The sequence below is a fragment of the Lottia gigantea genome (genome assembly GCF_000327385.1).
Source record: "Lottia gigantea unplaced genomic scaffold LOTGIsca_54, whole genome shotgun sequence".
Taxonomy (NCBI): Eukaryota; Metazoa; Mollusca; class Gastropoda; family Lottiidae; genus Lottia; species Lottia gigantea.
In genome coordinates this window covers 1,567,502-1,582,266 of record NW_008709848.1, presented here as the reverse complement: position 1 = coordinate 1,582,266, position 14,765 = coordinate 1,567,502, and the positions used below count along the sequence as shown (strand labels likewise).

Below are 14,765 nucleotides of genomic sequence, written 5' to 3'. Positions count from 1 at the left end.
ATGTATCGAAATTAAGATATGAAAAGAGTTAGGTATTTGACAGTACAAGTTGAGTTAAAGTTTGAATTATTCCTGCTCTGTTTAAAGTCTGTGATGCAGGTTTATAAAGGACTCTTTGATTCTGTTCGATACCTAGCCTAGTCAGCGCCCACTTTTGAGCATCCCCCCTGACCGCTTGCTTAAAAGAAGTTTAACTGTACAAGTGAAGGACTGTTTGTTTCAATTTTATACCTACTCTGATCATAGTCTGTTATAATATGAGTTGAGTAAAGGACTGTTTGTTTCAATATTATACCTACCCTAGTCATAGTCTGTGATAATATGGGCTGCGTATAGGACTGTTTGTTCTCCTTGGTACTCAATGGTAACAGTGGAAATCTGTTTGGACAGGAGGTCAATGGTAGGACATTATGTTGTTCTTGTTGGCTACTGATTGTTGATCTTCCTGATGATAAAATACCATGTTTGTCTAAACTGGTTAATGCACCAAAAATCACCTAAAAACGGAAAGACAACAAAATATATTACTGATGACTGAAGGCCAAGGTGCTCCTGTTTTCAATCTAAATTAGAAATAAAATGAAACTTTGTCCTGTAAAATCTGTAACTTTGAAATTGTGAAACACGCCCAATTTGTCTTCAGGCCTAAAACGGCTGAAGAAGTAGATCAACACATTTCACCATTCAAAATAGCCTCCAATCCCTCACAAACGAATTCAGACAGATCGACAAACATGATATTACCAAATTATTACGTTTTTTTTTCTTAGGTGACATTTGTAAAGAAATAACTGAAAGTGAATTGTTTGGTAAGAAAGAATTGATGAAAATAAAGGTTACTTACAGAACATCTTTGAGTGTGTTTTAATAAATTAGAGGATATATAGGGAGTGAAAACGTTTAAATCAAAGGGATCGATCACATCTTCTAGTTTATCTTTTATATTCTCTAGTCTCTTCTGATATTTCTTACTTGCCTGCAAAATAATGAAAAGGAAGTTGCAAAACTGCCAAACGATATCCAAGACAGAAAATGAAACTTGTCTGGTAAAAGGTCAATGAAAACACGTATATTTTAGTGTCAATTATCAAAATTGTTTATAATTTCTGAACTTTCTGCCAGGAAGAAGATATAGACTCAACAGCGTCGCCAGGAATGAATTGGTGCTGGGACTCTAATTTTGTACTTTTTGTAAATTTGAAGAATTAAAGGCCCATTTCTGACATTTTGAGATGCCAAAAACATATCACAATTTTTATATTTTTGGCTTTATACAAAGACACTGTAAATGAATGTATCTCTTGCTGAACTGAAGAAGGTTTTGCTCGGGTTTAATTCTCACGTGCTGGGGCCCAGCCCACACGGACCCCACCCTAGCAACGGCTGGAAAGAGTCTCACAAAAATATCACTAACCTCATTATCATCTTTCCTCGGTATTATTTGTTGAATAAACTTTATATTAAATAAGGCTTGTAAGGCCTGCTGCTGTGTTAAGGGGAAACTACTCTGAGATGATTTTTTGGCTCTATTAACCAGTACTTCAAATTGATCAACAATACCATCACTAACTTTATATACTAAATCCTGGATAATTGATCTACCAAAAAAACAATACTTTATTGGTAATTTTCCTCTAGTCTGTCAATCAGTCTGTCAATCTGTCTTAACATAAGTCTGTCAATCTGTCTTAACATTAGTCTGTCAAGCTGTCTTAACATTAATCTGTCAATCAGTCTTAACATTAGTCTGTCAATCAGTCTTAACATTAGTCTGTCAATCAGTCTTAACATTAGTCTGTCAATCAGTCTTAACATTAGTCTGTCAATCAGTCTGTCAATCTGTTTTAACATTAGTCTGTCAATCTGTCTTAACATTAGTCTGTCAATCAGTCTGTCAATCTGTTTTAACATTAGTCTGTCAATCAGTCTGTCAATCTGTCTTAACATTAGTCTGTCAATCAGTCTGTCAATCTGTTTTAACATTAGTCTGTCAATCAGTCTGTCAATCTGTCTTAACATTAGTCTGTCAATCAGTCTGTCAATCTGTTTTAACATAAGTCTGTCAATCAGTCTGTCAATCTGTTTTAACATTAGTCTGTCAATCAGTCTGTCAATCTGTCTTTACATTAGTCTGTCAATCTGTTTTAACATTAGTCTGTCAATCAGTCTGTCAATCTGTCTTAACATTAGTCTGTCAATCAGTCTGTCAATAGTCTCAATCAGTCTGTTCTTTCAATATCTTGTCCATCTCTTATACTTAAGACTACTAACACCTGGAGCCACTGAATCATGTAGAGGCTCAATTCATTTCATAGCTTACCCGTCAACTGTCAAAATGAACTTATGACAGATATTCTTGACACTTTCAAAGAAGAACATAAATGATTGAATCATTTTCATGGCTTAACCATCTACAGTCTTTAGAGAATAAGGTTATGTAAGTTGAAGTATTTACCTAGGTAAAGCTTGTCCACCAACTCTGTTGATATCTCGACACAATAAATACAACATAGATTGAATATACCATGATGTCTACAATATCACAATAATACTTCTTATTAAAACAGTCAATATTCAGAACACCTAATACCACTGTGATATCTCAGCAGTTATTCACAAAAGTTGTCATAAGCATGGTGCTCCTCTTGACAGCAAATTGTTACAAGATTTTTTTCTTTAAGGCCAATCCTTTAATTGAATTCAAAAGTAAACTTTTCTTTTCTGGCTTTTTGCAAAGGCATGGACACTTGTTGGTGAAATAAAATGAAAAAAAAAAACAACACAAGGTTGTCATACCTGCATTGGTATTTGTATATTTGATTTGAGTTTCTTGCCTTCATCTGTTTCTTCTTGTATATTTACTTCATCCCATCTCTAAAATTATAGAAAAGTCTTTAACATATTCTATTCTGTTATTACTAGATGGAACGATTAAAGAGGCTATCTCACTCTTCCAGAGTGCCAAAACTCGGGTTGGTGACTTTTGACCTTAAGTCAATGTAAGATTCTTTGACCAACAGCTGTTGATATTGCAGTTTCACCAGGCATGTCTTGGCGAAGAAGGGTTATGTAGAAGGAAGCCTGTTTCCCAATCCTATCCACTTTTCAATAACATATTGTTCATTGAAAGAAAAATATCCCAGATAGCCAAGGGAGTTACCAGGATATTACTTACTGTACAATTCTGGACAGAATCAGACCATTTCTGTGAATGTAATGGAGAAGATAACTTGGTGATTATCTGGTTAGAAATATACTCCACCCATATACTGAAAATATTATTATTTATAGTTTTAAAACTAAGAAGAAAGGAACATCAGTACAATATAATCATACCAACTATATTAACTAGTTCCATCATAGTTTTCCATGGCCAAATATTTTGGCAATGGTTATCCTAGGTTTATTTGAACTAAACTTATAAAACTATATTGGTCTAAACTGCTTGAAATTATGACAATGTTGACAATCTTTATTAATGGCTTAGAAATAAGCATCTTCAGTCAAGAAGAAACCAGAATTTAACACAGAATGATTCAACTTTCTTTTGTCAATTATCATTAGACACTTGGTAAAAGGCAAATGTTGACAAAAAATGTTTAAAAAATATTACCTGTAGGAAAGTAGTTTACACTTTTCCAACTGATTAGTAATAGTTAACCATTGTCCACTTTCACTGGTCACCTTTGGTCCAGATCTAGTCTTTTTTAATGTTCTACTATAAAACATAAATAAAATACAATTATAAGCAATATAAAACGACCAGGCCACATATTCTCGAAGCGATCTTAGCGCTAGGTTCATATCTTCTAACATTGATTCTAGGACATCCAAGCGCTAAGATCGTTTCGAGAATACGTGGCCAGATTCCTAATTTATTGTTTTTCCCACATTTTTGGGAATATTCTGGTGAGAGTGCTTGTAGAGATATGTTTTTGAATAATAATAGCACAGAAAAAGGACAAAATTAATATTTCAGTGAATAACCTAATTTTAATAAGCTATGTAAAATATCTATCACAGTTGGTAGCATGATGGATTGTCTTCTGCTAGGTGATGCCAAACCATGAAGGAAAATATATCAAATATAATGCAACAAAATAATCAATGAACTCCATTACACCAATAAATACATTGTAATACTCTACCTGAATGATTCTTGTGTCTGGAACTCTGTGGCACCAAGAACACATTTATTAAGATGAGGACATAGGTCAGATATAGCTGAACATAGCCTGCCTACTACTAATATTCTGAAAATATCATTCATTAAATACATTCAAAGTCAATATTCAAGACAGATTTTCAACCACCAAATATCATCTACTCAAATCATTGATTGAGAAAGTATGATTAGCATCTCATACACAATAATCAAATGAAATAAATTGTGTTGTTAGTCATTCTGTATCTTATTTTCCATTGACTTTCCAAAGACAAAAGGATAATGGTATACAAAAATAATTCATATCACCAAATTCTGGTACCCATATTGGGCCACATGCCCTAGAAATATGTCATATCTGGGCCTTGTGTCACAAACTTTCCAAAGTCTTTATCGAACATGTAGAATATTCCATTAAAAAAATAACATAATTCAGACAAACTTGATCAGAAGATCTTTGGTGGAACAGGGCCATGTTTCAGGGGAACTCATCCACAATGTAATCTGGATATCGAAGATACTTACTTATTTTCTGTTATAATCAAAGCCACATTATCTTCAATTTCTTTCAAAACTTTCTGCCAATTCTTTAACTGTTCTGTTAAATAGTTTAATATTCTGGAAAAAAATATAAAAATACATGTATATACTTTTCTATTTCAAATCCTTTATCACTTTTTAAACAAAAATCAACTTGAGCAGTTTACAGTCTTATCTAAGTCATATATCCATATGGCAGAAGTCATCAGAGGAAAAGGGATATTCTTAATAGAGAGAGCACGAACATGGTTCCAAGTGCACATAAAGATGTAAATATCAAAGGGCTCCTTACTCTTGAATACAATTGGTACAGCTTGTTTCAACGTAACGCAAAATAGTCAGTGTATCTTGGTATATATTAAACGGGCCTTCAATAACTCTCTGACTTCTATTTTCAGAATATAAATAACTTTCATTATCTTCTAATAACATCTTTAACTTTTCATCTATACTTTCACATAAACTGTAATAAATAATAAATACTTTCACATAAACTGAAATAAATAATAAATACTTTCACATAAACTGTAATAAATAATAAATACTTTCACATAAACTGTAATAAATAATAAATACTTTCACATAAACTGTAATAAACAATAAATACTTTCACATAAACTGTAATAAATAATAAATACTTTCACATAGACTGTAATAAATAATAAATACTTTCACATAAACTGTAATAAATAATAAATACTTTCACATAAACTCTAATAAATAATAAATACTTTCACATAAACTCAAATAAACAATAAATACTTTCACATAAACTGAAAAAAATAATAAATACTTTCACATAAACTGAAAAAAATAATAAATACTTTCACATAAACTGAAATAAATAATAAATACTTTCACATAAACTGAAATAAATAATAAATACTTTCACATAGACTGAAATAAATAATAAATACTTTCACATAGACTGAAATAAATAATAAATACTTTCACATAAACTGAAATAAATAATAAATACTTTCACATAAACTGAAATAAATAATAAATACTTTCACATAAACTGAAATGAACAATAAATACTTTCACATAAACTGTAATATATAATAAATACTTTCACATAAACTGAAATAAATAATAAATACTTTCACATAATAAATAAATAACTGAAATAAATAATTAGCAATTTTACAAAAAATAAAATGTATAATAATTATACCAACATTGCTGGTCGCGTAATGAAGATGGTCGCTTATCAGTGGTTAATAATTTGTGAAAAGTAGTAAGGGGGAGTTTACTATGGTCACATCTTGAATGTCATTGTTTAAAAAGATGGTTGCCCTCGCAGGATTCATTCGTATTCAATTCATATAAACTGAATGCACTACAGAAAAACCAGTATCTCACCTTTGTACAGCTGGAGTGAAGGCCTTTGCTTTTAATATTAAAGCACCACTATCTTTTAAAGTTTTGGTAGTAGAAATTGTCCATACGGCATTAGGTAGAATATCATTATATGATTCAGACCACAAATAACTAGCCAGATCTAACTCATTCAGTAGTCCACTGAAACAAAAAGGTAGTTCATTAGGTTACATTTTTCACAAAGGCCAGTTGCTCTCTAAATGTTTTCATTCGCTTTATAGTTCTCTATTATTGAAGCTAGGTATAGCTAGCTATACATCATTTTAGCACATTATTAATGGATCAATTTACTCGTACCTGTCTTCATAGCTAGCTAACTCCATCATAACTTTAGTTATATTACGTTTAGTAAGTTCACAAGTTGTATCTAGTTGATATTTTATTAAGGCCTGAAAACAGAACAAATTTATTATGACAATTGAGCTGTATAAGTAATGATTGGCTAATCACTTGATCCAGAGTCAGATGGCAGACATCATCTTCACAAAAATCTACTTAGATTAGTGTGTTGCCTTCTTGATTATCAAAAGATACACAAATGATAAAACATAGTTATATGCAATATTAGATAATCTCCATTTGTGAACCTCTACCACAATGTAAATAACATGATTTCATAGCTCAACCACTACCATAAGACCACAATTCTGTCCTTGAATCAAAGCAGGAATGAACAATTTATTAAAACATTTTTACCTTAACTCTATCTAGAAATAATGGTTTTAATACATCATCCCAAACATTGAGTTTTCTATCTAATATAGAATCACATACAGTTAACCAGTTAGCTTGATTTTCATCCTGAATTAAACAAAAATAATAATCAGGTCTATCTTTTTACTATAATGCATAAAAAATAAAATAAACTCTGGTAATACACCTATTCAGTATTGCTTCCATACTGTCCACTGATCTTTAGTCACCGAGCTTGTACCTGTGGCCTCTTAGCTAGCAGCCTAGATCTATTCCCAAATCAGAGTGATTCTATTCTACTGCTTCTAAAGCATATCAAATCCTGACAAAAACCAAAGTCAAATTGGATTAGACTCAAAGGAAGGTAAAATCATCCATGCAGTCCAATATAACCCATACATACCTGTTGTAATAGAGACCAGACAGAATCTCTGATATCAGCTAATCTTTTTACAGTATTGACATAGTTTAATAGTTTACCTACACCACTACTGATATCTTGTACACATCTATGATATAAATAAATAAACATAACTTAATCAGGTACAATAACTAAATATATTTACTCTTAACATAGTACTAAAGCTAAGAGGTATGTTTGCTCTGTGTTTAAATCAGTGTGTTTTAATATTGAAACTGTGCCGTTTATTACTTCTTATATCAAACAAATTTTCACCCTCACAATCTTTTTAAGGAACGAGCCCAGCATGATTTATGAGACTCAGGATTTGTAAAATCTCTACGCAAGCAAAATAATTTTAAAAACTTACGTAGTGATCCATTGTTGACAATTATCTTGTAAATATTGTAGTGATATATTACTTGTTACATTTCTTAATACAGGACGAAAATCTACAGTTATAAAACAAATCATATTATAACTAAGAATTCAAAATCTTGAGTTATTGGGCTGAAGTTAAGAATTTATTTTGTTTTTATTTCAAGTGAAGTAACATCCATTGAAACAAATATTAAAGTTGTGAACATTATCAATGAACTAAATAGCAATTTGCTATTTGGCATATAATAGTGGTTCAAGAATTATGGCTATTGAAGTAAGTTTTATTAATCCAATAAAATAATGAATTCTAGTTTACCTTTCACAGATTTTGGTAAACATTTTGAAGAAAGGGATCCATGAATATCTAGAAGACCAAAATCTGTTCAAAAAAAAAAGATATGTAAAACATTGGGCTACAAGATATCTACAACCCCGAAAATAACTATAGAACAATAGTTCCTAACTCCAAACATGATCTTAATGAAACAAATATATATTTTAGACCACAATCAAAACTGTCTAGTTTATATATCTAAGCTATAAATATCAAAAAAGTTAAAATAATTTCGTACCTTCTTGTGATTTAGTGGTAACATTATTTATAGTTTGTATTAATAGATTACTTTTATCTGAAAAATAAATAGATCAAGGTTTTTAAGCAATGCATGTTTATGATTTTATGATCTTCAAATACCCTACAATACCACGTTAAATATATACAATCTTTGTATGAAATCACATGGCCACATGGAAATAAAAGTGCGAAATTCAATTTTATCATAATCTATTCAATATGGTTCTTAGAGTATAAAATAAACCCAGCAAGAAAAGCAGTACACTATATCAATTGGATCAATATTAAATATTCATAAAAGTCTAACTGTAGCTTACCTGAATCTATACTATAAAACACAGCATATATCTGATGTATGGTGTTAGTTAATACTTGTACTACAGTACACACTTGTTCCTTGATATTACCTTGTTGATTAGGATGTAATATATACTGTACAGCTTTCTACAAATATAATAAATTAATATTGATATTTTACTATACACTATAATATGGCTGAACAGATTTGTAGTTCTATTTTCTAATGATGCTTTTTAAAAACATTTTTAAACTAGAAAGAATTATGTTCACATTGATGTAATGTGTCCTAAAAAGGCTTTTAATCAAAATTGAAACTAGACATTTTGGATCTCTTGTTAGACATAACTGGCAAATACAGCTAATGGATTATTGAGAGTTTATAAAAACAATACTTACTGTTCTCGCTAAGAGAAATTCATTAAAAACTTGTCTGGGTGTACTATCTTCTAATAATAATATAGAACACAGGTATTCAGCCATTTTCTACAATAAATAAGATACACAAATAATTCCAGGATTTCAATTACTTGAAAATTATCATCACTTAACCTTTTTAGGAACTGTTATTGTTGTATGATTTTATGTTTTGAGATGCTATAAATCACCTTTAGAATCACAATCAATAATAAAAATATTTTGATCTGAGTTTACCTGATCAGTGAATTTAGAATCACATTCTTTCAACATACTTCTACACCCCTGAAAATTAATATACATATATAACTATTATTCTACTCTTATAAAATAAAACAGGTGTAATTATCACAGTTGAAAATACCACAAATAATTTCAATTTCCAACTGTCGAGGGATGTTTAACGTGTAAATCACATGCCACCCGGGTTAATTGTCATTTTCAAACGACTAGAGGCCTATTATGTGATGCCCTCCGACCTGTAGAAACAGGGGTTACAAAATTGAAATAAAGAGATCATGTATACCTGTAGAATAGAAGATTTAAAGTGACTGATAGCAGCCCACTGTCTAGATAATAGAGGAAACCAGGAGAGTATATTACTAGATCTCTGGGTATCTAGATGTAGACTGGTATTGATATGTCGTGCTAGTAAATACAGTTGAGTTGCTCGTAAATAATCTTCATTATCTATACTACTCCAGATCTATAGAAGAAAAACAAATTCAGTTTAATAAATACCTCACAAAATTTAGTAATTGAGATTTGCTACAAAACACCAGTTCCATTCACTGATATATACTAAGTTACAGTCAGATGTGTTGAGCATCAATGCAGAATCAGGCTTCAGATAAAAGTTTAGTTCATTTTCTTGCTATCTATCTAAAGGTAATCAATGAAATGAGTTGATTTATTGACCATTCTTTTGCACACTTCAAGACGGAGATAATATAGAAAAATTTGCCAGAGAAGCTACAAGTTCTATGCTAGAGCCTTTGCATGATTGGTAGTTAATGTCAAAGTATTTGTCTTATAATATCTGAAATCTTTTTTAAGAAAAATGAATAATGAAAAATATACAAGACCTTTTCTGGTATATCCAATAATAATTTTATCTGTGATGCCACACCATAGAATTCTACTTCTTCTTTTTTCCTGTAATAAGTAAAAATACATAGGCTACATAATAATAGTTTTTTGACTCTTGACCTTTTTAGCACCTAGAAATGTGGGTTAACAGCAACAGGTAGACACAGAAATTGACAACTGGGACATATAACTGAAAGATTGTAATACAAGGGCCTTGTCAATATTAACATTTACACAAACAGAACAGAGGGTCTTTTATTATTGGTAAACCCTTTTCTCTATATAATACTATTAAATCTGTACTCACTTATAAGGTTTGGCAGTTTGTGGAAACGAAACACCTTTAATCATATGATTCTGTTTTAATTGTTGACACATTGTTTCCATGGTAGATATAGATTTCATCACCTAAAATTATAATTTTTACCATTTTTAAACCGTGGTTTCCTTTAATTCTTTAAACACTTAATCAAATATGGCATCATTATTGCAAAAGTGGCTAATAACTTTGAGGGTCTTTGCAATAGCTATGTTTAAGTGAAATATCAAGACAAATTGGTGACTGACGTTTGTCTGAAATCTTGTGCAAATTGATGTTACCGATACATATGAAAAGTTCGGAAAATTTATTTCCATCCTCTCTGTCTGAGATATGAAATATAAACTGAGTCTCTATAATCTGCAGAGTATATACTTACATTTTCAGCACTATTTTTCATTTCTGTTATAGTATCAGCTGCTTCTATCAGATCTCTGTATCTTTCTCTGATAAAAACACAAACATTACAAACATGAATATAAGTTAAGAGAATAATCCAAAATAATAATACTACTTCTAGGTTTATTACATACTACGTTTCAAAACACATATAGGTAACATTATTAAGTTATTTTTGCTTGACAATGTTACCTTTATGTTTTTTCGAAACGTAGTACGTAATAAACCTAAAAGTAGTATATCCATATAACTTGTATTCTTAATAATAAGCTTATGTTTCTAATAATTTTCTTATGTTATTTTGTAGTGAACAAAGCACTTCAGTTATTAAGAATGTAGAATTAAGGTCTGTGAATGTACCACTTTTGTTTTTACAGTAATAATTTAATCAGAAATTTTGGCCTGTATAAAAATAATTTGTTACTAACCCAACCATTACTCTTAGATCTTCTTTCTTTCTCTCAATATTCCCCCTAAAATACAAAATGGATATAAAATATGACAGGTAAACCATTACACTGCTTGTAGCAAGTGACAATATTAATAAAACAAACAGATCAGAGAGAAGCATGTGCCATATAAAGAAAAAAAGATTAATAGCATCTGAAAGACATATAAGCTCTTACCTGTATTTTTTCTCCTGGTTTCTAATTTCATCAATAGTATGACGTTCAAACAGAGCATTACTATCAGCTTCATCATCATTATTTACTCCCATTTCTAAAAAAATATCAGATTTTGTTCAATAGATAAATTCGATATAGAGCAGTCTGACTAACGAACAGAGTGAGCAATACCTTGACTATAGTAAAATATGCCCCACATCTCCAAATGGACCAGAATATGGTCAGACATCAGAATATGCATTGCATTAATCAAACCACTTAAGGTCAGTTGTGTTGCCAATGTAATCAACACTAGACCACAGGCTTGTAGACATAACGCCACAATAACTATCATTTAATACCTTGTGCCAAGTTGTGGCTTGTCGTCTATGACATTGACAGTTGACATCCAATGAACAATGCCACTGTATTTTATACTAATAATGCGTCGATCGTAAATCTTCGAATCGGCGAATAAAAAATAAACAAATGCCAGATCTATATGCCTTTTGATACAGTTCTTTAAGCAGTAAGATCAGAAAAATAAAAATGTCAACAAACCGCTTTGCGTGGCAGTCGCCATGTTGGAAATATTCAAGGGAGATAATTAGTTCATTAAATGGATTTGCCTCCCTTTAATCGTTATTGAACATAATAGCTTTATATTATAACCCTACCCTCTCAGATGTTTGGTGATTTTCCGTTGCATATCATCCTTCCAATCAACTCGGGGGAAAAGCTGTTTCATAAACTAAAATAAGACAGCTCTAGATAAAACTATTTAATGGCTATTCTTTTTCTTTATTATTATTTGTACATTTTTTACCTGGTCTTTATCTCATCAACATGCCTCAAATACACTCCGAATATGAGCGATCCTATATACTTAAAGATTCCCACTACCAAGTTAATGATGTTTTTTGACAGTTAATACTATCTAGCGGCAATAAAAGATCCTATCTAATTTGTCGGAATCTTATTCTTACCTTTACCTCTTTTCATACCAGTAATTCTAATTTGGAGAAACGACTTCTTTTTGGAAGAACACCTTTTTGTATCACCGAAATATAGACTCTAGAATCTACTTATGGGCCTTACCTAGGTATTTAAGATCGATTTCAGCAGTAAAGTGTGTAGATTGAATCAATATTATGGGCTGTTGGATCAATTTATTGACAGGTTTCTAATGATTTTAGTATCCTTATCAACACTTTTCACATAACAGTGGCTATCAACATCGATTTCTAACAATAAAAGTTGTTTTTATGGTGAAATATTTACATCTCCTTAAAAATTGATCACCACCAATTATCCTACATCACACGACAAAATATCAATTGAAATAAGTAATATAGGCCCAACATAAAAAAATGATTTAGGCCTAAAACCTCTACAAAGATCAGCTTATATCACATGTAGATTCAAATTTGAAGACAATAAAATAATAGTAATTGAAGGCCCAAAGGTGATTGATTGGTCTCACTGAAGTCACTACTGATTATGTCCCGAGATTCGTCTCCCTCAAGGTTATAGATTTGATCTTGCTGAAGTCATGAGATTCGTCTCCCCCAAGTTGAAAGATGTGATCTTGCTGAAGTCATGAGATTCGTCTCCCTCAAGGTTATAGATTTGATCTTGCTGAAGTCATGAGATTCGTCTCCCTCAAGTTAAAAGATTTGGTCTTGCTGAAGCCCCGAGATTCGTCTCCCTCAAGGTTATAGATTTGATCTTGTTGAAGTCCTGAGATTCGTCTCCCTCAAGTTGAAAGATGTGGTATTGCTGAAGTCATGAGATTCGTCTCCCTCAAGTTGAAAGATTCGATCTTGCTGAAGTCATGAGATTCGTCTCCCTCAAGTTAAAAGATTTGGTCTTGCTGAAGTCCCGAGATTCGTCTCCCTCAAGGTTATAGATTTGATCTTGTTGAAGTCCTGAGATTCGTCTCCCCCAAGTTGAAAGATGTGATCTTGCTGAAGTCATGAACTTCGTCTCCCTCAAGTTGAAAGATGTGGTCTTGCTGAAGTCATGAGATTGGTCTCCCTGAAGGTTATAGATTTTGTATTGCTGAAGTCATGAGATTCGTCTCCCTCAAGTTAAAATATTCGGTCTCATTGAAGCCCCGAGATTCGTCTCCCCCAAGACTTAGTGTCTTTGATTCCAAAGATTGGACCCACTTAAGTCCAGAGATTATAGATTCAGAATCGCTGCAGTCTTGAGATTGGTCTTCCTAAATTCGGAGATTGATGTCACTGAAATCTACCGACTGAAGTGGATGAATTGTTCACTGAAGTTCATGAATTGATCTTGCCGAAGTCAATATATCGGCGTTGCTGCCATTGATGTCACTGAGACATCAGTTAAATTGCTTATAATCTCACTGATGACAATGGATTGATCTCGCTGCAGTGCAAGCAATGATCTCACTAATGTCCAGTGCAGTCTATGCTAAGTTGCCATAGCAAAAACTCTGATATTGCTCTGTTTTAGGCACAAGTGCTGTTATCTTCATCAGAATGCAACCACCTCTCACAATCACAGACAATAAAAAATATACAGAGTATAATGATCAACAGAGACTTTATTTAAAACAATTTAAATACAGAATAACAGAATACCCCCTTTCCCTTCTTTTACTACACCCCTTCCCGAGGATCCCCCGGAAGAAAAAAGAAAAAGAAAACTACTCCAGATCTGGCCTCACACATTATTTACCAATTGTTTCTTTAGTGCATTTCATTAGCAAGTGCGGGTAGGGCAAAAATACAAAATTATTTGGGTTTTTTACTTTAAAATTTGTAACACTAATTTAGGCAAATATATGATAAAATGGCTCTGAACTATTAAAGTATATATAATATCAAGCAATTTTCAAAAATGTCAAAGCACTACACTATATGAATATAAAATCTGCCTACTGAGAATATGACAAAATTTGTACATACAATTTACTTTTTTTGTAAATAGTGTGTACAATTTGTACAATGTAATATTTTGTGAATAGGCCAACAATTTACCTGTGTTTTTTACAGTAAATATGGTATATCCATTGACAACAGTTAATCATTATTTGCCTTTATTGACAAAGGTAGAATCTCACATGCATAGTTTCATAAATTGGGGAAAAAACTGTACAACAAACTCTGAACTGTACATATGTATAGCTTAAGACTAATTGTTGTAAATACAATCTACAAATACAGTAAACATATTGTAAATAATACAATGACTTGTACATACAATAAGTCTTATGTGAATAACATTGTACTATATGCAAATACAATCAATGAAAATAAAATAAAAAGAATATTGGAAAATATATATCATTATTATGATAATTGTCATGGCAAAAACATCTAAATCAAAGTTTTAATTATTCAAAAAATTTGTATTGAATAAATCATATCTTCAATGAACCTACACTCTGATTTTTAACCTGTCTGGAAAAATGAAATGACCAGGGAACTCATTCTCCCACACTTAACTTAGATAAAATTCAGATTCTCCAA

The 14,765-nt window shown here is 31.5% G+C and overlaps 1 protein-coding gene across 1 annotated transcript in view; it reads left to right on the top strand.

Moving 5' to 3' along the window:
• The window catches only part of LOTGIDRAFT_249378 (hypothetical protein), a 78,583-nt gene that overhangs the window by 23,402 nt on the left and 40,416 nt on the right, over window positions 1–14,765 (top strand). The window contains exon 3 of the mRNA XM_009062978.1: window positions 14,631–14,661. The gene's annotated coding sequence lies outside the window, so the exon portion shown is untranslated. The remainder of the gene's footprint in view (window positions 1–14,630; window positions 14,662–14,765) is intronic.